Source organism: Dermacentor silvarum, chromosome 1 (genome assembly GCF_013339745.2).
Source record: "Dermacentor silvarum isolate Dsil-2018 chromosome 1, BIME_Dsil_1.4, whole genome shotgun sequence".
In the NCBI taxonomy this organism is placed as follows: Eukaryota; Metazoa; Arthropoda; class Arachnida; order Ixodida; family Ixodidae; genus Dermacentor; species Dermacentor silvarum.
In genome coordinates this window covers 360,487,468-360,510,656 of record NC_051154.1, presented here as the reverse complement: position 1 = coordinate 360,510,656, position 23,189 = coordinate 360,487,468, and the positions used below count along the sequence as shown (strand labels likewise).

The window sequence follows — 23,189 nt, the reverse complement described above, 5'->3', positions numbered from 1 at the left end:
GCGTGCAAGTGAACTTCTTTACGGGACTGTGTACAAGCCTCCGCCGTTGACTCCAGTCCGGCATGTGATTGACAGGCAGCATCCACTGGAACACTACAACGAAGTGGAGTTTCTAGCCCGGTATCGTTTTTCCAAGCGAGCTGTTGCAACCATACTGACAGAGCTGCAACTGCTTTGTAACACTGACAACAGAGGAGCGCCGCTACCTGCTCTGTTGAAGGTCCTCATCGCACTGCGTTTTTACGGAACGGGTGCCATGCAAACTGTTGTAGGGGACCTTGTGTGTGTATCCCAACCCTCTATATGCCGATGCATTTGAGATAAGACACAGCTGATATGCCTACGTCTGTATCCCAAGTACGTTCGGCTGCCGAACGCCAGTGAAGCGAGGTCAGTCATGACTAGGTTCTATGCCATTGGAGGATTGCCCGGGGTATACTGGGTGCATAGATTGTACTTATATACCCATTAAAAGCCCCGGTGTAGACCACGCAGAAGAGACGGACGAAGAACGAGCCGCACGCCTCGAGAAGCGTCGTAAGTACGAAGTGGCCAGGCGAGTGGATTCATATGAGGATAGCACCCGAAACGTGTTCAAGTCACTGGACGACAACCCCTTATCCTCCCGCCTCACCGACCATCGGGCCGTCTTTGTGGCAATTGAGAAACAACAAGATGAAGACTTTCACAATAAATACGTTACCATTTAATAATGTCTAGTCTTTAATATAACCATAACTTCACGAGAGGTAACAACCAAACCTAAACATTCAGACGTACGAAGCTAAATGAAAAAGACGTAACTGTAGAGAGAACCAAGCTAAACAATAAGATTAACCGTACCTCTAGCTACGCACACCAAGGCATAACTGAGTTAAGCCACAGCCAATTTTTCTTCCTCCGTGAAATAAGTTTTACCCGGCATGGCAAATACACACACACGCACGAAACAAAACGCCGGCCAAAAAGAAAAAGAAAGCGACGCCTGACCAACCGAACTGTCAGATGCTGCCAAAGTTGCTAGGCTGAGCTTGCTTTCCTGCCATGTGCATCATTTTTGAGCTACTTTTACGTCATTGACGAAAGAAATGGTATTTATGCCCTTATACAGAAGTAGAAATGCAATTCTAACAGCGCCGGAAGTTTACATTGGCAATTCATTAGAAATATTTTGCATATTTTCGTAAGTAATCTCAACACCAGAAGCCTGTAACGTTCCACTTCCTTTGGTGAGGCGTAAAGTCCCTAGATTTTAAGCAAAAAAAAATATCTAGGGACTTTAGTGAGGCGCTCCTTCTGCAGGGAAGGTAAAAGGAAGCTTTTAGAATTCGCGATGGCCTTCTGAGGGCGCCTAACGTTTAGGTTGCATGAAGGACTCCTTGCGTAAGGTAGGGAAACGGTCTAAGGTTAGGAACATTTCTGAATCCGGGCCTTATTTTCCTTGCCTTACCTAGCCATAGGTCCATGACGCGCCAGATACATGCGTCATCCGCCAGACACTCCCCCGAAGCCAGCGGGGATGGCTGCGCGTGCGTTTGAACGCTCGCGCGCGGCGACCCGTCGGTCTCTCTCTATTTTTTTTTTTATGTAACCTGATTTATTGGGCTCTCGGCGTATTCTTGCGTTCCTTCTGCACTGGGACAAGACACCACTGCACTATTGGACTACGGCAAGGTGAGAAATCTTGTTTCACAGTCTACGACGCAATTAGGCTTACGGCACGGGACCGAGACTTAAGACGCAGTTAGCGAAAAACAGCTCGGCCATCCTGGCGCAGTTAATTTGAGTTAATGAGTCGTGCTGAGACATGTTTCCGACGCTTCCTAGGGAATTATGGTAACTTATTTCGGTTTTTGAGCCACACTGGCCGCACAGCGCGCTGTGACGCAGTTAGCGATAAGCAGCTCGGCCGTTGTGATAAAGTTAGTTTGGCGTGTAATGAATCTTAGAGGGACAAGTCTGTGATGTTTTGTGTGGCTCCGCAACAACATATACCTTCGTTCTGTACTCACGCCTGTTGAAAACGCGATGGGCGATTGCCAAGAGTGATAACATGGGGTATGCTGCTGGCGCCGGCAGAACGCGCGAAAGATAACGCCGGCGAACATATCAGAAACTTGTAATTCGAAAATTCCGTCTTCTAAAAGACTGAAAAAGGGCATTGCACCCACGCATTTGTCTTGAGTGCCTGATGCGTGCGTCTCTATGTATGTGGCGTACCGTCGCGTCGCCCAAGGCCAAGTTTTGGAAACGCGAAGTCGCCCGTGTATTTGTGCTACCACAGTGCAGGAAATAATGCCCGGAAATGGGGGAACGCTTGGAAATCGGATGTTTGAAATTTTATGGTATTGTCTGGGATGAGTCGGGTATTTTCTACGCCATGTATGTAAAAGCGACTTGCTTTTGTTTGTAATGCAGCCCCGCCCATTCACCGCTTTCGCACGTTTCGCCTCTAGATGCAGTTTTCCTATGTTTAAATACCAAAATGACACATGCTTTTAACATGCTGTTACGTGCTTGTAAATGTAACATGCTTGTAATTAACGTTTTTTCAGCTGGTGCCGTCCGGTGGAGCTTCATACAGGAACTACTACCTTACCTGCTGGGGTCACAACGTTGTATGAATGCACAAAAAGCGCGGAACGAGCTTTTATGTAGAGCCAAATAAATATTTCCTCATTGCACAAAAGGTCTTGCGTCTACTTTGTGAAATTGCACGTGGCACAGATTCGCAATCATTTTTACTAAATAATCTGCACGAAGAGCAAAAAAAAGGGGGGGGGCGCAGTCGGCGTGCTAGCTTGCGTTCAAAATACGCGCGCCCGAAACCGAAACCAGAAGTGATTGACGCCGACCGCTTGGCACGCTGCAGTCAATTCGGCCGCTGGGCCCTGTGGGAGTGTTCCCTCTTGTTGAATTCCTTTCTCTATGGTATAATGCCTGAAAAAAAAATGTCTGCCGTTATGGCCGTTATCAGCACGGCCGACGACGAGCGCGGGCCGCGCCGCCGATAGTTGAAGGCGAGAGAGAAACGACAAAGTTGAGATAGGGTTGACAAGAAAAAAAAAAGGAAGAGCGATTTTGGTTCCGCATCCATCTCATGGATGGCGCTGCAATTCGCGTGGAAAAAACCAGCGTAGTTTCCGGGGCCTGCCCAAGCCCAGTGCTCGACCGCTGGCGCCGCCATGCGCCGCTCGGGCGTACCATGTTTCTAGCCTCACGGCCGCCTGGATCGGCGCACGCCGATTCAGACGGCCGTGCTAGCCGCTGCCACTGGAACGGAGAACACGCTGTACTGGGGGTGACTAGGCACAACTGTGGCTGTGTTTTGATGATTCAAATATAATCTCACTATCAGGGAGGGAGCAGTCTACCTGACTGGAGCAGTATTTTTTTATTTGGGGTGTTGCTACGCAGCGCTCCACAACACCCCAACGACCGCCGCTTCGCGTCGGCGCCCGGCACCACGGCTGCCCCCGTGGCACCGGAGTTCAACCGACCGCACCGCCAAACAGAAAGGAAAAAAATGGTGACACAAAGAAAAAAAAGTTTTCAGCCGAGGCAGGGATTCGAACCCACGCACGGCAGGTCCCTAAGCGAGTGTCGTAAGCACTATGCCATACAGCCACTTTTTTTTTCCTTTAGTGCATGGAAAATAAAACTGAAGGTATATTACAGTGCGGACATCACTACACATTTAAGACTCGGGCAAAACACACACATGCGTCCAAAAATGGCATCCAGTCCGGCGGAGCTTCCTGCGCAGCGTAGACTATGCTATACAGCCACGCGTTTAGAACAGGCATTCATGCGAATCATATTATTGCGTTCGAGCGCCCTCGGCGAAAGAAACCATTTGAAAAATGGTACGCGCGAGCGGCGCATGGGGGCGCCAGTGGTTGAGCACTGGCCTTGGGCGCAAATAGAACCACGCCGCCGGGGCCGCAAGGCTCCTGGGGAAGGAAGGGTACAGTAGGCGTTCTACGCCGCGCGCGCGCGCCCGCCCAGGCCGCTGTCTCTTGACAGCCATCTATCGTGGGGGCAGAGTCCTTCCTCCCTGCCCCGTGTTTTCGCGGCTTCGTTCGCGTTGATGCGAGCGCCAGCTCACTGCTGCTGCCGCCCTTACTCCAGCGTTCTGACAGCAAGTTTCTGCGGTCATCGAGTACGATGCCTTCATGTTTGCTTCGGCGCACGTGACACCATGCTTGTTAATTTAGCGAGCATGTCTATGTTTACACGGTGATACGGCAGATAAAACTACTATCCTTACTTCGCACAGCTGTCCACTAATTCACTATCACAATCGATGCTTCGCCTTTCGGCCGAAACAGCGACTTTATTTTTCTAAGTTGAGTACAGAAACAACCTCTTCCGTCCTGACGAAAAACTTACAGGCCTGGAATATTTCTCCCCTCTCCTGTCGGCGACTTAGAACAAAATATCAGTCGTTTACTTTTTATCATGTAGCCGTGGACGACGAAGCCCTTGATGGGTTCCTGAAACGGTGACACAAATATTGTCACGTAGTAGTGACGATGAAGCAAACAGTCGTAAAACTGGGAATGACGAAACTGATTCTTTATTGGGCGAACCTGTGCCCACAAAAGCAAGTTACACTTGAAGCACAACGATAGCGGCGAACACAGTCGGCGATCGTCGAAATCTGATCAGCGGCGAAACGCGTCGGCTTTTATACCTGAGTCATCGAAGGTTCCAGATTAATCCCTGATGCCCGCGCGTCTTCCAGAAAGTTCTAGACAATTCGCGTCGCTCATACAATCAGATTACATGGGCGTCGGTGACCACAGACGACGGATAGAAGCATTGATAACGTCCGAGAAGCTTCCAATGCAGGCGCGTCCTGCGCCGAGCGATAACGTTTAACATTTGTCAGCCAATGTTGAAAGCGGCCACCGGTGAAAGATAAACATGTGTACGTGTCAATATTGTAGACTCGTATGTTACAGCTACAGTAAAACATTAGCGCAACAATGTAAGTGGAGCGTCTCGTCTTAAGAGAGCCATGAACGACTACAAGTTTCCCTCCTCCCTAGCCATGCTTTTTCTCCTCAACTCGTTCTCCGAGGGCTCGGGGCTAAGCTCCGCTTTCACTAGCTCTGCGTCATAAGGTGACGTGATGTTGTCTACTTCCAGTTATCTTCGAGCCAGCGCGCGAGATTTCTCCAACCATAGTCTCCAGCATCTCCAATAGCAGCTTGGCAGTCGATCACCCGCGAGAACTATCCAAGCAGTGTGCGTTGCGAGCGTTCTGTCGCAGCCGCAAGCATCTCCGGTATTTATTCCGGTAACCGCAGGCGAGCTGGGCATTTTAACGGATGGGTGCAGGCGTAAACTGAAATGCTCTATACAACTAGCATCGTGATGAAGCGGCTTTCCGTAAACGTGTGGTGCCTGCTCGATTCGGAGAGCTTAAGCAGCCAAACACAGAGCTACTATTGCTGTAACCAAGTGTGAAGCATTTTATGCATATAAAAAGACATGTCACGATTACGCTCCTGCCGGAAATTTACACCAGCAGCAAAGTAGAAAACACTTGGTTACTGCCATATTAGCTCTGTGTTCGTCTGGTTGAGCTGTGTGCCACCATGTTGCTGCACCGTGCAGGCCGTTAACGTTTCCACCTCCGATGATCTGGTAAAACGCGCAGACCACTTGCTCTTTCGTTTACCCGAATACCGGGAACGCTGATTGTGGTAGTAGATTGTAGTAGTAATCGTTCGGCGTGGCTCAGGGGCCCCAGTCTTTCTCCGCGTTTCAAGGCAACGCATTTGAAACGAAGAATGAAGCGCGCGGTAGCAGAAAACAACCAGTTATACGTACTATATGCCTCTATGCCAGTGACGGCAGGCGCCACTAAAAGTTACCACGTACCAAACAATCTTGGAAGGCCCGGTAACCATGTGGACCGAATCCTACCCAAAAGGCACCGCGCACAAGGCCCCGGACAGCGTGACGGGCGGCTTCAGAGAAGGTTGGCTTGCCGAGAGTAGCGGATTCACGTGACGCTCCCTCCAAGTTTTTTTTCCTTCCTCCATGCTCCCAATCGACGTCAGCAAACGCGTCGATGCTGGCGCCGATCGGATGGCGACATCCCGTTGCGCTGCAGCCACTCCGCTCACATCTTGCCTTGCAGAAGGACACGATATCGCAGCTTGGCATGTCGCCGATTGCTAGATATGGAGCCCACAACGTAACAAGGGCGATCCATGGTGCTCGCGAAAAGAAAATTCCAGACCAACGCTGACCGCGCAGCTCGCATGAATACGCAGAACTTGTAACACAAGCAGAGGACACTTGATGTGCGCCGGAAGTGCATGAGTGTAGTGATAAGTTGTCGATGTGTATTCTCTTTCTGTAGCATTTTTTATAGAAACAAATTAACCAACATTCCAACTATTATGAACAACATTTGTTCGCCATAAAGTTGGAAAAATTACCGATGATGCGACCTGGGTAGCCAATCAAATAGCTCGCCGAAGTGACATCAGTTGGGCTAACTACGTCGATTGGGAGCATGGAGGAAGGAAAAAAAACTTGGAGGGAGCGTCACGTGAATCCGCTACTCTCGGCAAGCCAACCTTCTCTGAAGTCGCCCGTCCCGATGTCCGGGGCCTTGTGCGCGGGGCCTTTTGGGTAGGATTCGGTCCACATGGTTACCGGACCTTCCAAGATTGTTTGGTACGTGGTAACTTGTAGTGGCGCCTGCCGTCACTGGCATGGAGGCATATAGTACGTATAACTGGTTGTTTTCTGCTACCACGCGCTTCATTCTTCGTTTCAAATGCGTTGCCTTGAAACGCGGAGAAAGACTGGGGCCCCTGACCCAAGACAACAGAATTTTCACAGCGTCACTTGCTCATACCTCCGCGGTTATTGGAGTTGCCAGTGCTCTCGCCTCGAAACCAGCCCAGAATGCCCGAGCGTGGTCTATTTGGTCAAGTCAGCTGTTGTGCAGCTTAAACTGCGGTGCGCATTTTCTTGCTAATCGTCCCGCAGTCTTGTACCTAGGAAGAGAGACTAACTGACTGCATGAATAACCTAAATGAAAGTCCGGGCGTCGGAGCGGAGATCCCCCACCGAGACGAAGGCCATGCGATTACAGAGAAAGTCTGTCACGTAATTATAAGTGCCCGCACCGAGGTTAAGGCGTGAGATGCGGTCGAGAATGGTGGAATGGGCTATGCTGTCAACAGCCTTTTCGAGGTCGAGGCCGAGCATTGCTTTAGTAGTGCGGGTTCTGCCTTCAAGTATATGGTGCTTAAGTTGTAGCATGGCGTCTTGGGTCTACAGGTAAGCCCGGAAGCCAATGACTGAGTGAGGATATGCTGCAGTGTCTTCCAGATGGGAGTTAATTCGGGTGAGGAAGGCATGCTCCATAACCTTTCCCACACATGAGGTTAGGGAGATGGGGCGAAGGGGACCGAAGCTACAGGGTTAGCCTGGTTTGGGAATAAGGATGACCTTTGCGGTTTTCCAGGCTGGGGGAATTGCAGCCTTAAGCCAGCAGTCAATGGTATAATCTGTAAGGTGGGTGACGGAGGCGTCATCCAGGTTACGGAGGGCTTTGTTAGTGACCCCATCGGGGCCAGGGGCAGAGCGGCTGTTTAATTTGTGTAGGGCGGCTTGGATCTCACAGACACTAAAGTCTTCGTCCAGTGTAGGGTTGGGGGCCCCGGTGTAGGAGCCGTGAGACTGCACTGGGCCCAGGGAAGATATTTGTTAGTAAGGTGATCTAAGGCTTGGGCGCGGCCCTCTTTCTTCGTTTCTGTATAGAGAAGTTTAGTGAGGCGATCTTGTTGGGAAGAGCGGGTGGCTTGACTATCGAGGAGGTGTTTGAGAAGCTTCCAAGAAGAGGAACAGTAAATCTTTCCGTAAGCAGTATTGCACAGTTCAGTCCACTGTTGACGGCTGAGGGTGAGGCAATGGGCTTCGGTTTCCTTGTTGAGCAGGGCTATTCTAGCGCGGAGGCGCCTGTTGAGACGTTGCCCTTTCAGTGGGATAGGATGGATGTTTTAGCCGCGAGGACATGAGCTAGTCTGCTGTCCATGCGCTCGACGGGGGCATCGGTGGTAACGTTGTGCGTGGCTGCCTTGGTATCAGATTGAAGATTTCGGGCCCATGCATCAATGTCCGCTATACTTTCTGTGTGCGGGTCAGCGGATCGATGCTTGCGAAATGCATCCCAGTCAACCCAGGTGAACTCGAGGGGTTTGGTGGTGACTGCAGCTATCCGAGAGATAAGTATGGCAATGATGAAGTGGTCACTACCGAGATGATGTTGTGTGTTGCTCCATTGGGCGTTGGTGACATTCTTGTTAAATGTGTGGTCGGTGGTCGTGTCGCCGGAAGTGGAGTTACCGAGGTGCGTTGGGAACGTGGGGTCTGAAATGAAAGGGAGGCCGAGGTCCTGGGAGTCTTGCCAGAGGCTTTGAGCCGCCATAGTAGAGTAGCCATATCCCCATACAGTGCGGGAGAGGTTGAAGTCTCCACCGATGACGAGCGGGTTGGTGCCAGCTACGCTAAGGGCCTTCTTGAAGAGGGTGAGAAAGCGGCTTCGAATTTTACTTTTAGCAGAGGGGTGGCTGTACACGTTAAGGAAAAAAATACTTTCCTTACGTTTCCTAGTGGGTATAAGTTCAACGAGAAGGTGTTTGATGTTTCGGACGTGCAGATTGTGTTCAATGGCGGTGATTCTCTTGCGGACAAAGGTGCAGAGGCGGCGAGAAGCGTCTGACGGGATGAAAGATTGGTAACCTGGGAGGGTGACCGAATCGATATGGGTTTCTTGAATCATGATGACGTCCGGTTGCCGGGTGAGGGTACGTAGGGGTTGACCGATGACTGGTTGTTTGCGGAGATAGCCTCGGCAGTTCCACTGATAGATAAGTGTATCGTTGTTAGAGTGGGCCATGATTAGGATGAGGGGATGCCATCATGGGCAGTGCCGGGGTTTCGCGGGCAGTGGGAGCGGGCATGGGGAGAGTTTGTAGGTGGCTTTTAACGTTTGTGATGCGCTGCGCCAGGACGAGAAGGGCGTGTTTTATGGATTCGACTGCGTTCTGGAGTATTTCCATCGTGCTTCGTAGTGAGACTAGCATGTCCTTAACCTGTGAGCGCACTTGGCCCACGACTTCCTCTCGATGGGCGCGCTTTTTGGGGGCCGGTGTCAGTGGGGCGTCGTGGCAAGAGGAGGGGGACGCTCCGGCGGGTGGTGTAGGAGCGGGTGTTTTAGATTGTTTGAGGTCGCGAACCTCTTCCGAGAGCTTGTGAATTAGGTCGCGCATGATGGCGTTTTCTTTTTTGAGGTGAGCTATTTCTGCGTTATCATAAGTGTTAGTGGGCGGTGGGGAAAGTTTGTCGCGACCCTCTCGCGAGGCTGCGGTAAGGGCTTCTGCAAAGCTCACCTTCTTAGTAGGAGGCTTGGCGGGTGGCGTAGAAGTAGATCTGGATCGGGAACGGCGCTGTCTCGAACGTGAAGAGGTCCGGGAACAATGTTGCCTCGAGCGTGATGGAGACCGGGATATGGAGTGGTGCTTGTAGTTCATGGGCGGCAAGTCACTTTCTTGAAGGGTTACTTGTATTGCTTCTCGGCGTTCCCCGATGCGCTTGCGAATAACGTACGGTGTCTTGTAGCGAGCCATGCACGATTTGTCTGCCGTGAGATGAGGGCCGCCGCACAGCGAGCATTTGGGGTTACACGTGTGGTCGGGAGGTGGGTTGCGGTCCCCGCAACCTCGGCAGATCTTGTTATTTGGAAAAGGGCAGACATCCATGCGGTGTCCGAGGTGGCCGCATTGGCAGCAAATTTCTATTTGCTTGCGGTATAATGAGCATGGGATTAAGGTGGCTCCGAAACGAACCAAATATGGGACGTCGGGGCCGCTGAAGGCGATGACAACGGTGGTTGTCGTTGCAATGCTTTTTGCGGCTAGTGCGAGCGGGTTGCGGGTATTTACGATATTGGCGTTGATTTGCTGAGAGGTATCGGAGAGTGGCATTCCGCGGATGACTCCCTCTGTGGTGTCTTCGGCAGCCGTCTCATACGCGTTAACATCGTGCGTGACCCCATTGACTTGAATGGATTTTATGCAGACGTACCGGTCGGCGTTCTGCGGGCTTGGCGTACTGACAATGACAATGTTCTGTTGGGTGTTGGGGCACACGGTGTCTTGTTGAATAGCTGCTGGGCTGAGCTGTGCGGCTTGGAATACTGCTGTAATCATGGTAGTACTACCAATTTTCGCGATGTTGAGGGCTCCCTTGGGGCGAATGATAACCTTGATTTCGTTGGAAGGTAGCGGAGGCATGCGTCCAGCCTTGAGAACTTGCGCTTTGACTGGTGGCCTGGTCTTGGAGCGAGAGCGAGTGCTTGAGGTTTGGGTGGAGGCACTTTGGGGTGAAGAGTCGACACTCAGCTTCGCCGGTTGGCGAAGGCGAGTTGTTCGCCAGCCCATATCGGCGGTCACCCCTAGATCCATGCTAGTTGATGGGGCAGAGAACTCGATCGGTGATACGGAGCTCACGCGAGTGCGCGCCACGTAGCCAGCACGCAGCCGGTGCACCTGGGAGCCCGGTGCACGCGCGGCGGCGACGTGGTCGATACACAAAAATCTTCGTAGCACAGGGAAATGGGGAGAGAGAGAGAGCAAAGGCAGGGAGGTCAACCAGAATAGCGTCCGGTTTGCTACCCTGCACTAGGGGTGAGGGAAAGGGGGAATAGAATGCCTAAAACAGGGATAGAATGAGTACTGAGTACACGTGGGACGATGTACACGGACACTATAGGCGGTCTCTTAAACCGGTGCACTTCAAATACTGTACCAATGCACGCATCGCTTGTTCTGCCAGTGACGGGTGTAGCCACGGTCCAAGTGTCTTTGACTCAGAGAACGGTCTCGGGTCTAGTCGGTTTAAAGTGGTCCTGAGAGAGAGGCGTTGTACGTCATAGCGAGGACAGGTACACAATAGGTGCTCGATGGTTTTCTCGCACCTACAGGAGTCACACATCGGGCTCTCGGCCATTCCCATACGAAATGAGTAAGCGTTCGTGAACGCCACTCCCAGCCACAAGCGGCACAGCAAGGTTGTTTCGCCGCGGGAAAGGCTAGATGGCAGTTGTAGACGTAGCAAGGGGTCCAACTTGTACAATCGGCAATTGAAGGATCTTGGAACTCCATAAAGCTTGTGACTTTTTGCGTGCAAGCAGATGAAGTTCCCTGGCAGTGTCCGTCCTCGCCAAAGGTATTGTACGCGTCTGGGTGTCTTCGTGGGCAGATCGGCCAGCCCTGTCAGCAATGTTGTTGCCGATGATGCCACCGTGAGCAGGAATCCACTGGAGCACTATGATGGAATGTCCCACCTAAAAATGAGGTGTCCACAGAGTCCTGGTAGCTTCACTGATCGACTCGTGTAAAAATTAGGCAACAAGACGCAAGAAAATTCTGCAAAATTATTTCGTGAACTCGGAGCCGATGTGAGCACGTCTGCACTCCTCGGCGATCGCAGCGCCTCCCCCTAGGAAGAGAGAGAGAAATAAACTTTTATTTTCTGAAACTGTAATCCGAGTCACGACCCGGTTATCCTAGGTGGGAGGATTCCTTAATCCAGGAACCCTGTGGCTTGGGCTGCCTCCTTGGCCCGGGCGACAAAACTGCGTTGGCGGTCCAGGTCGTCTGAGGAAAGCTTCGACTCCCACGTTTCAGTGGTGGTATTGAAGTGCGCGGAGTTGGGGTGCTCTTGTTCAGCCTCAATGGGGCATCCTTGTTTGTAGTCGTCTGGTTGAGCTTGTGAGCTGGGGTCTGGAAATGTGTCACGCAGTGGGTAATCCTGGACCATGTGTTGCAGGGTGTCTGGGACGCCACAGTGGGTGCATGTGTACGAGTACTGCGTAGGATAGAGTCTGTGCATAATTATTCTGTGTGCAAAGGTGTTTGTCTGTAGGCGGCGGAGGATGACTCCTTCCTCATTGCTCAGCTTCTTGTGTGGTGATGGGTACGTCCTTCTGCTGAGTCGGTGGCGTTGCAGAAGCTCCAAGTAATTTAGGTCGATGCCATCAACGTTGGTGGCCAGCGTAGTGTGGGATGGCATGAACGCCCGGCTGGTATGCTTGCGGGCAGCGGCGTGTGCCGCCTCATTTCCTGTCATGCCCTGATGGCCTGGAATCCAGTTGATGTGGATTTCAGGGAGCGGGGCGCGTGCGATGTGATTTTGAAGTATTTTGAGTGCGCTTTCTGATATGCGTCCTTTTTGATAGTAGCCAGCTGCTGCTTGGGAATCAGTGAGGATTACGGCTACTTCAGGGCAAGTTGTTATGGCCAGAGCGATTGTTGTTTCCGCTGCAGTCTCGGCAGCTCTTCCCCGGATGGTGACAGCGGTGAGTTCTTTGCCTTGGTGATCTGTGACACTTAGGGCAAAGGCGTTTCGTTTAATATACCGGGCAGCATCGGCGTACCTCGTATCAGGGTTTGTCGCGTATTTCTTCCTGAGTGCGCGGATTCTGCTTTGCCGACGCTCCTTATGATAAGTCGGATGCATATTGCGCGGTGTGCACGCAACGCTGATACACTTACGGAGTGCGGGTGGGATTCTTGCTTTCTTGTCTGGTTCGGCAATGTAGCTGTCACTGTAGTTGAGGAAGCGCAGAACTTCACGTCCGGTGGGTGTGAGCTTGAGCCGCTCTAGTTCGCTGATTTTTTGAGCCTCGGAGAGCTCTTCCCACGTATCATGGACGGTAAGCTTGAGGAGTTTCTCCGTTGATGCCGTGGGTAGGAGGGTCTAGTCTACTTTGATTGCCTTACGAATGATGACACTGAGTTTCTTGAGTGTCAGGTAGGGGATGCCGTTGGTGATACGGCTAGTTAGCAGAGCTTGAATTATCCTCACCGTGTCTTCCTCCTTATGTCCGCTTCTTTGGTTTGTTATCCTCTTGACGAGGTGCGTAACTTGTGACAGTGTACATTGGAGACGCGGGAGAGTGGCCACTCCTGATCCGTCCTTGTGGATGTGAAGACCGAGTACGCGAAGGGAGTCGACTGTCGGGATTTTGGTTGCGTTGAGGGAGACGCTAGAATCGGGTTCGATATAGCTGGGCGGTCGTCCTCGCGTCCGCACTCTGAGCACGAGAAGCTCCGACTATTCGGCTGCACATTGGAGACCGCATTCTCGGAGGTATCTTTCGAAGGTATCGATGGCTTCTTGTAGACTGCGTTCTCGTTGTCCAGTAGTAGGTGCTTTGGTATTGGTCCAGAGTGTGATGTCGTAGCGACGAGATATCTTGCGGGATACCTTTTAAAGCGCAGCTGTTAGGCGACCGTTCCTGCGGCGAGTGCCGGCGTCCTTCCTCGTAGCCAAGGGCAGGAGCACAGTGAAAGTTGAGAGCGAATGCGGAGCGCAGCGGGAGATGAAACACGGCGACAGCGAAGATAGCGCGAAGAGGAGAGCGGACGAGGAGGGCGCAGCGGAACCATGAGGCGGAAAGCGGAGGAGTGTATGGCGAAAGCGTCGAGAAGAAAAACATAGTGCCGTGCATGAGGGGCTTTGCGGCGACGATGGCTACTAGATGGCGCCATAGTAGCGTGCGTCGTCCGTATGTTAAGAAGGCGCTGCATGAGCGGAGGTTGTCTGCGGCGGCTGCTGTGAATGAAACCCCCCGTCAACCAGGCGCTTCCTCTCGCGATCTCCCGATTAGCGACGCAGTCGCGCCACAATTCGCTCCGTTGTCAACGTGCCGCACGGGACAGATTATCCGCGCAAGCCAATATATCGCGAAAGGAAAACACGCGTAGAGCTGCGCTCAAAATTCGCATTAGGGAGCATCATAATCGTCGGGGAATTTTTTTTTCGCGTTTTAAGTTAGTAAAATGTTCTGCTGTGCGTCGATCTTTCGTTCTAAGAGAAATAAATAGCATTACCCTGCGCTCTAAACGCCGAAGTCGTCGCCTTTTTTTCAGAGTTAAGTGCACTATTGAGCACGTACGTACACCCTTCGAACTTTTTCAAAATATCACGCGAGCATCGACGGACGGCGTGACAACTGCCTTCTAGCGGTGAGGGACCGCGGGCATGGCAACATTATGTGCGGTCTAGCAAGGCGAATTATAGTTCTAATGGATTCTGCTGCGCTGTTCGCTTCAGGAGTGCCCTTCACCTTTACAATACCACTGACACGCCATGCGGTCGACGCTCGCGTGATATTGTTAAAAAATTGCAAGGGTGTACGTACCGCCGTCAGCACGCTTAACGCGAAAGCTCCGCAGAGTGGCCTGAACCGACTTGGACTCACGCCATTGCCGCGAAGTGTTGTGCGCTGTTATCTCGGTATGTTTACGGCGGATGACGATAGCTGGAGCTCAGCTCGATTTGATTGTTCGACTTGTACTTCGCTTGTGTCTGACCGGCGGGGAGAGTGCGCTCACTTGGCAGGTCCGTTTCGCCGCGTATCGCTTGTGGCTGCGGTCTCACGCGGGCCCGGAAGACACGTTGCTGTTTGCTTATCTCGGCAAAGCGAAATGGTGTGCGACCGTTCCCTTTGCCGAGATAAGCAAACCGAAACGTGGGCCCGGAAAATACGTTGTGCTTTGCTTATCTCGGCGAAGTGATAAGTCGAGAGGCAGTACGCGAAGGTTGCGTACTGCCTCTTGCGTTCTTGGCATTTCGAAGTGTTCCCGTTTAATGGCCTCGTTTATCTTACGCGGGTCCATATGCACACGCGTAGTACACACACACACACACACACACACCATTGCATGACATAAGGTGGGCTCTAGGCTCCGACATGGAAGTAGCTGTGGAGGAATGCGGCTTGAGGGCTCTGGTCGAGGTTATGGCAAAGAGCCTCTGCCGGGGGGAGGGAAGCTCGAATCCTCGCATCAGGGCATCGCAACATTTTTTATGGGACTTTTAACGGCCCGTAAAGTGAATCCAATCATTGTGAGTGTATCAGCAAGACACTATGTTCCGGGTGGCCAGGGCACGAGTGCCCAGGATTTATTGAGCCGTTCTTTTATAGACCAAATTATTTTAGCCTCTCACGCAGGCTTCGGGCGCGCTCCAATACTCTCGACACCAGGCGCCACCTCTCGGCGTGGACTGCGGGAATCGGCGGACTAGCGTGTGTTTGTTTGTGCGTGGCGCTTGTTTGTGTCGTTGCTACTCACGGTTTGAGTAAGTAGCAAGGATGTACAAAAGCTACTCGTCCGGGCGGCATTGTGCCGTCGTCGGCAATCTTGATAGGAATGTGGCGAGCGCCAATATTTAAGAATTCCGCTCGGCGTTACAGTCTTTGTAACATTTGAAGGCGAAAGCCTGGTGCAAATTTAGTCATAATTTGATTTATACATTAAGTTACATTACCGAATGATAGGCTTTCGCTACATGTAAAACCCCGTGTGGTACGTAGTGCTTGCCTAGCCCAAATACGTGGCCAATACCTTGCGTAGCCAATCGATAGGTAATCGATAATTGATCAATAATAAAAAAGTCCGGAAAATGCTGGGGATGACTTGGTAGTGCTTAGCCTAGCCAAAATACGTGACCAATACCTTGCGATAGCCAGTCGATAGCCATTCGACAGCTAATCGATAATCAACCAATAATCAATAAATTCCAGAAAATGCTGGAGTTGACTTAGTAGTGCTTAGCCTAGCCCAAAAACGTGGCCAATACCTTGTGATAGCCAGCAGTGTTGCCAGGTGTGGCTATATATAGCCAAATTGGGCTACTGCAAAAAATTTTTGGCGTTGACTGGGACGAGTTGGCTATGTGGCTATATTTGGGCTACTGAAAATCTGCAACTTGGCTGCGTTTGGGCTATAAGTGGCGCCCTAATACACTATCCAGAGGTGGCTCTGGTCGGGTAGAAGCAAATCTCGAAGGCTGTGTTTTAGCTGGCTGAGCCCGCCGCGAAGCTGTGCGTGTGTGCGTGCGCGCAATGACCCCCCCCCCCCCCCCCCGCCTTTCCTTCCCTCTCTGCGCCGTTGTCGGAGCCGGTGGCTTTGATCTTTGAAGCTCTTAACCTTACACCCTGCTTGACCGTTAGGCACCCAATTCCCGGGCATCGGGATGAACCTGGGAGTAGAGGATTTTTCACAGTACACTGTACTAACATGGCTATGCTCAGGAAGGGAGAGCAAAAACATAGGGTCGGGGCCGTCGGGCGATCGTGGCGCCGACATGAAAGAAGGGAAGCACGGGTGCATGATACGCTCCAGTACTAGTGTGTTCATGGCCATGTCTTCCGGATGAAGTATCGCGCCGGACACAGCTTTCGACCTACTCCACGTTTCTGGCGCGAAGCTTTACTGCAATTTTCCTTTTCCTGCTAGATGAAGTTTTCTTCGTGCTTAGATTCGAGATTCATTTCGATAGGTTGGCCAAGTATGCGACAAGCGGGCCAAGTATGCGAGAACGTATAAAAAAGAATGGGAGCAAGACCCCGCTCCAAAGGTGGGTTCTGGTGCTTTTACTTCTAGATGGTTTGGCCGTAACGTCATGGATGCAGATACTCATTCTGCTAATATCGTGCACCAGTGCGCCACGACATAAGTTCACCACGACACATGGTCTTCACCCATCGTGTTAGCTTAGCTTGTGAGGTGTCGTGCTGCTGGCTTGAGGACGCGGGTTTGATTCCCGGCCATGGCGGCCGCATTTCGATCAAGGCGAAATGCAGGAACACCCGTGTACTTAGATGTAGGTTAAAGAACCCGAGGTGGCCAAAATTAATCCGGAGTCCCCCACTGCGTCATGCCTTCCAATCATATCTTGGTTTTGGCACGTAAAACCCCAGAAATTATTATAGTTTTACAATAGGGGCCTCAAACGTATTGGGGCCCCAAAGAAATAGCGTCGAAGCCACTGCACATGCGCAAGAAGGAAACTGTGTTTGTGTTTTGCGTCGGGCACGCTATTTCATCGATTTAGTGGGTGCCCCAAAAGCTGCCCAAAAAGCTTTCGTCAACAAAGATGGCGGCACCCATCGAAGTGACGGCTATAACCTAGCACAAAACTGGGCTCGATTCGTGGTAATGCGTGAAGCTCGTAAGCTAGAAGTAATGATGGCGGTTATCGTTTTCTCTCAACTAACATGTGAAATGAAGATTGATTCATTATACGCCGCTGATTCCGAATGCAATTGTCGATTTCATGGCTTGTAGGCCTATCATGGATTGACTTCACTGGGTGAAAGTGCGTAAAGTTGGTTACCGTAAAAACTGGACTCTATGTCGAACCGGAATATTTTATTTATTTATTTATTTATTTATTTATTTATTTGGATACCCTAAAGGCCCAGAAGGGCATTACATAGGGGGGGGGGGGAGGGGGGTGTTGAAACGGCAATAACAAAGTAGTCGCACTGCAGGTGAAAATGGCAATTCAGTGGACACAAGAATGCAAGTTCAAATATAGCATGGTGAACAGAAACTAAAAGCAACAAGGTGTAATACTAACACAAAGGACCAGTCCACATTGTATCCTAGAAATACAATGTAAAAATATAAAATATAAAAACAATGTATAATATACAGTCAGTTCAGTGTAAAAAAGAAATGCTTTTCAGGTACGATCATGGCAGCACTTAAAAAACAATGCGAGCATCAGGTGGATGACTTTTGTGTCAGGTGGATTTGTGTCAGTTTCTAATGAAAACGCCAACTCTTACTATATACAAAAAGAAAACTATTCTGAAATGCCTTGACGTTCGAAAAAGGATTGCAGCGCCGACAGAAAAGATTGAGGATCATTGATAGTGGCAATGCTAGATGGCAATGAATTCCATTGATCTATTGATAGTGCTAGAGGTGAGTTCCGGTATTTTTCAGTATGAGCGAAAATTGGTTTGACTTTGTATGCGTGGTCAAATCTAGACGATATCTGATGCGCTGGAGAAATATGTGAGTGGGAAAATGACGTGTTGCTATGGAACATAGTGTGAAAAAATGCTAATCGCGCATATGTTCTGCGCATGGCGAGTGATGGCATTTTGAGGGAGTCTTTCAGTTTGGTGACGCTTTGTAATCGCGAGTAAGATGACAGGATGAGCCGTGCGGCTTTGTTTTGGACCGCTTCGAGATGGTTAGTCCAGGTGACATGATAGGGATGCCAAATGATAGAAGCGTATTCTAACGAAGGCCGAATGAGCGAGTTATATGCTAATAGTCAAGTGTCACGTGTAGCTAGGTGAAGGCGCCGCTTGAGTAGGCCGAGTTTCTTTAATGATTTAGAAGTTATGTGTTCTATATGATCATTCCATGTTAAACTAGAATTAAATTTTATTCCTAGGTATTTATATGTAGAGACTAAATCAATAGGCATATTGTTAATTGCGTAAGTATTGACCTGTGTTTTAATGCCGGGCTAAACTTTAGATGTTTTGTTTTGTCTATGTTGATTTGCATCTGCCATACAGAACACCATTCTGATAGTTTATTGAGGGCAGACTGCAGGTGAGTAATGTCGGTAGGGCTTGCTATTTCCTTATAAATTACGCAGTCGTCTGCGAATAGTCGAATCGTTGCGTTTATGTTTAGGTCGGCCCCCCAACTAAATGATTCTAAAAATGAAAAAAATCTTTTTCAGTGGCAAAGGTACCGAAAGTACCCTTACCTTTAAACAAATGCGACTTAGTCGGTTGCACAATAGTCACAGTATTTATTTAAATGCTGCTCCGTACCGTGATGATAAGGTGCTGACAAACACGCGGGTCGATGGACACACGATACGAAGCCCACGGCAACCTCGAGGGTTGCCGTGGGCTTCCGCGTACTCAATCGCCTTTTTCTTCAAGGCGACGGTGAATTGCCGTCGGCTACCGCTCATTTTGAAACAAAATGTGAAAAAGCAGCCTGAATGCGATGGCGAAGGCCGCTGTTTACTTCATCTGCCCATTGTTGCAAGACTTCCGCAGTTTTTCCGCCAATGTCCGGTATATAAGACGAGGGTCGACTTTTCGCAATGGTTTTTTGAAAAAAAGTTCGACCTATATTCGGTTTTTACGGTACTCAAAACTAAGCGCAACAAGTTGCATGCTGCTAATAAAATAAGTTCTAAATTGTAATAAAGGCGAAAACACGAAAGTCTATGTTACTTTTCTTATCATAAAATGGTATATTTTATTTTAATATTCTTTATTTAAACAGCTTTTGTTTGACGCCGTAGTGACGCTGCAAACGCAACACGCTATCGGCAAACGCAAAAAGCCTATTCCAAAACTCTTCATTCCTGCATGCCTCAACGCTAACACCCGCAAAGCTCTGCGGGACCCCAAACTGTCGGAGCCCCTATTCTAAAACTTTATTAGCCATCAACATGGCTTGTTTTTTGACAGTAACCGGTTTTTACAGCATTACCACTGTTACCAATTTGTTGTTTACCATTGCTCTTTGTGCGCCGTCGCGGCTTTTGCCATTTCGAGCGAGTAACGTTCGGGAAGTGCTCGTCGCCGAAAACGACTGCGTGCTTCTTACACTAGTGTGCCGGTTTGCGAAGTAATCTTTTAAAGCTCCAATTACACCGATTCAGACAGTGAGTGGCATCTGTTGCCTGTCCCTTTTCTTAACGCATGTTCTTGGCGTACTAGAGACCTAAGCTGGCGGCCAGGTTGATGTAAATTGACACTATATAGGTAGTGTGCCTCCCAGCTAAGCCGGCACAAGCTAATTGGAAAAAAAAACGAGAAAACAAGATCGGACGATGCGACAAATAACGCGAGATATCATAGCGCGAAAGACTTGTTTTAGCTCGTCAAAAAAGAAGCCGTGAGCACGTCGCCGTCGCAGATCGCTGGACAGCTGAACTTCTACGCCGTAGGCAGAGATTACGTGAGAGATCGATGACGCTGAACATTATTTTGTGTTCACGACAGCTAAAAAGCAGAGTTCGTAGTTAATATTACTGCAAATAACTAAAAATAATATCTTAGAACTATCTGTCATAACATAAGAGCACTGATTTCGCCCTCTGCAGCGATTCGCTGGAACTTAAAAGCTTCCGGGGCGAACCAAAAAGTGTTCTGTGCAAGCATGATGTCTCTGTTGTTGATGTAAAGGGCCGACTGTCACGGCGGCACGGACATTTTGTTATGACGGGTTGTGCAAAAAAGGATTACCGTAGTCGAATGTGAAAATGTATACACGAATAAAATTGCAAATAAAAATGGCTATATTTGGCTACGAAATATTTTGCACTTTTTTTCTGTTTGGCTACATTTGGGCTACAACTTCTCCAGCTTTCGGCTACGCCGCCTCGTCAGACCTGGCAACACTGATTGCCAGTCGATAGCCAATCAATAGCTAATCGATAATCGACAAATAATAAATTCCAGGAAATGCTTGGGATGATTTGATAGTGCTTAGCCTAGCCGAAATACGTGACCAATACCTTGCAATAGCCAATCGATAGCCAATCAATAGCTAATCGATAATCGATCAATAATAAAAAATGCTGGAAACTGCTGGGGATGACTTGGTAGTGCTTAGCCTATCCCAAATACGTGACCAATACTTTGCGATAGCCAGTCGATAGCCATTCAATAGCTAATCGATAATCGATCATTAATCAATAAATTGCGGAAAATGCTGAAGTTGACTTGGTAGTGTTTAGCCTAGCCCAAAAACGTGGCCAATACCTTGCGATTGCCGTTCGATAGCCAATCAATACCTAATCGACAATCGACAAATAAAGTGTAGGAAATGCTGGGGATGATTTGGTAGTGCTTAGCTTAGCCGGAATACGTGGCCAATACCTTGCGATAGCCAATCTATAGCTAATCAATAGCTAATCGATAATCGATCAATGAAGTCAGGAATATGCTGGGGATGACTTGGTAGTGCTTAGCCTAGCCCAAAAGCCAGGACTAGCTAGGTGCCCATCAGCTCTGATGTCTCTTCGGGCGCATGAACGCGCCGACTGGCGAATGTTTTGTTGCTTCCGCGACCGCTATCGCATTGCGCGCGCTTTTTGAAGATGGCGCCGCCGATAAACACCCTCCTCCAGTTCTTGATAGACGATGAAGAGCTAGAAGAACTGACGCGCGGCGACGAACGCAGCACCAGCGGCTTATGTATGCGATGCAAGCTGTTCGTGCTGATCTCAGAGGATACCCTAACAGAGGATTTATTTCTGCTCCGCGGTATGCTGACTGATGACTCATTGCCGATCGCAAGAGGACGAAAGCCTTATGATCCGAGGCATCCAGGATTATGTGATCAACCTTGTGCCCGGATACACGGACACACAATTCAAGAGCAGTGCCCCAACATCTTCCATGATAACATGAGAACCTGAAGAAGTCATACACATGAACGTAGCGATGAGAAGGCGCCAAACTGCGACTGTCTGTTACGTACCTGAGCGTCTGGCAAGTAATGATCGGGCCATCATTTTCGGTTCCTGATAAGCTCACACCGCGCCAACGCGCGAAGTTCCGATCATGCCTTAGAGCAGACCCCGGCTGCGCAGCGGCGGCAGGGACGAGTGGGCAAGGAGCACGGATTTGCATAAGTGGAAGGAGTCGGAAACACGTCATTTTTCCGGAAGCCGTACCAGGTGCGCGCTCTCGCGCACCGTTTCCAGGGTGGAGCGCGTAGAGCGCGCTCCGTAATCACGCACCGGAAGTAGCTTTTTAGCCGTTAAGTTTAAAAGAGCGCGCTCTGCTGCCTAGAGCGCGCTCGAGCGCCTTAACTTAACGCGCCCAGTGCTTCGCAGCAATATTGTTACTTTAATCGCATCCTTGACTCATTCACTTTACACAAGGTGTGAAAAGCATTTCGAAAACCACTACCCTGTTTAGATAAGTTTGTCGAGGTACGAATGAAATCGATAGTTTTACACCTTGTGATTTTTACTTTTGTCAACAACAAAAGCTTCGCCACAACAGTGTCATGTCACTGTAAAGGTTCTGTGACAGCGCACAGCGTCGTTACATGCAGCTGTAGCATGCTTGTTGGCACTAATTATCTTGCACCATGGCTGGCACTTGCCAGAACGCTTAATCTAACAGAATATATCGCTTTACGACGCGCGGAAACCAATGCATACGTTTTCCGCAAACGAAAATGCGTCGCCCTCATTGCGACCACGATACGGCGAAACTTTAGAAAAGTCAAGCGTGCCCTCGATCCGACGCGTGTTCTACTGAGTTCATCATGCGTACATAATGCAGAAGTGAAAAGATCATCAACTTACCAAACTTAAGCGTCAACGGTCCGCTTGAAGAATAATTCATTGCCACCGCTCCTGCTTCCGCCAGTGCAGCGATTCGCGGTGCCCGCAGTCCACAGCCAATGCTCGCACCGCGGCGCCACCGTCACGAGAAAATGGCGGCGCCCGCGAACGGCTCGGAATTCTAGTCTATACATTGAAGTGGGGCAGCGCCCCTCAGATAATCATACTACGATGTACAGAGAAGTTGGGCAACGCCCCCTCAGCTTATCAACCGTAGCACACGTGTCAGACGCGATACGATACATTCTCTTTCGTTTCGAGAAAGAAAATAAACCATGCAGTTATTTACATATGGTGTAGTGATGACTCCTCGAGGTTACACATTTGTAACGAAAGTAAAGCATTTAAATACTGACACAATGGGCTTAAGAAATCTGTTGGAAGTTTCGATCATACTCCAGTCGTCGTGGTGGTCTCAGGGACCTTCTCGGTGCTGGTGCTGGCGGCGACCCGTCCGAAATGTCCGCGGTTGCCGTAACACTGGCTGGCCTTGGCGACGAACTGTTCATTATGTCTGCGGCTGCTGTAACACCATTATTCGGCGCTTCATCATCGATGTGCTGAGCAGATGTCGAGCACTCGGGTTCCGCGTCGTTGGGAATCAAGTCGCTACGGAAGGTCTCCCCGGTCGGTAGCAAGTGTTTGCGATTACGCCGAAGGGACCGCCCTTCCTGCGTGATGACATGCTACGACCTCGGGTACGTTGACGGTTTCAGAACCTGTGCTTTCGTGGCCCACGTGCCGGTCTGGACTCGCACGACATCGCCTTCGTGGAGTGCTGCTACTGGCTGCGCAGAGGTTTGAAGCTGACGATGCTTGACGACTTTGTGGGCTGGTCCACATTGGAAGTCAGGCAGCAGTGTTCGTAGTCGGCGGCCTTGGAGGATTTCTGCTGGCGCCCGACCACACTCCAAGGGAGAAGTCCTGTAAGCCAAAAGTGCCAACCA

The 23,189-nt window shown here is 50.1% G+C and overlaps 1 long non-coding RNA gene across 1 annotated transcript; it reads left to right on the top strand.

Annotated features, from left to right (window-relative positions):
• Positions 1–1,523: 1,523 nt before the first annotated feature.
• Positions 1,524–2,689, top strand: LOC125942384 (uncharacterized). Its single transcript, XR_007465058.1, has 2 exons — positions 1,524–1,674; positions 2,556–2,689. It is a non-coding gene; the product is annotated as an uncharacterized LOC125942384 (long non-coding RNA).
• The last annotated feature ends 20,500 nt before the right edge of the window (positions 2,690–23,189 follow it).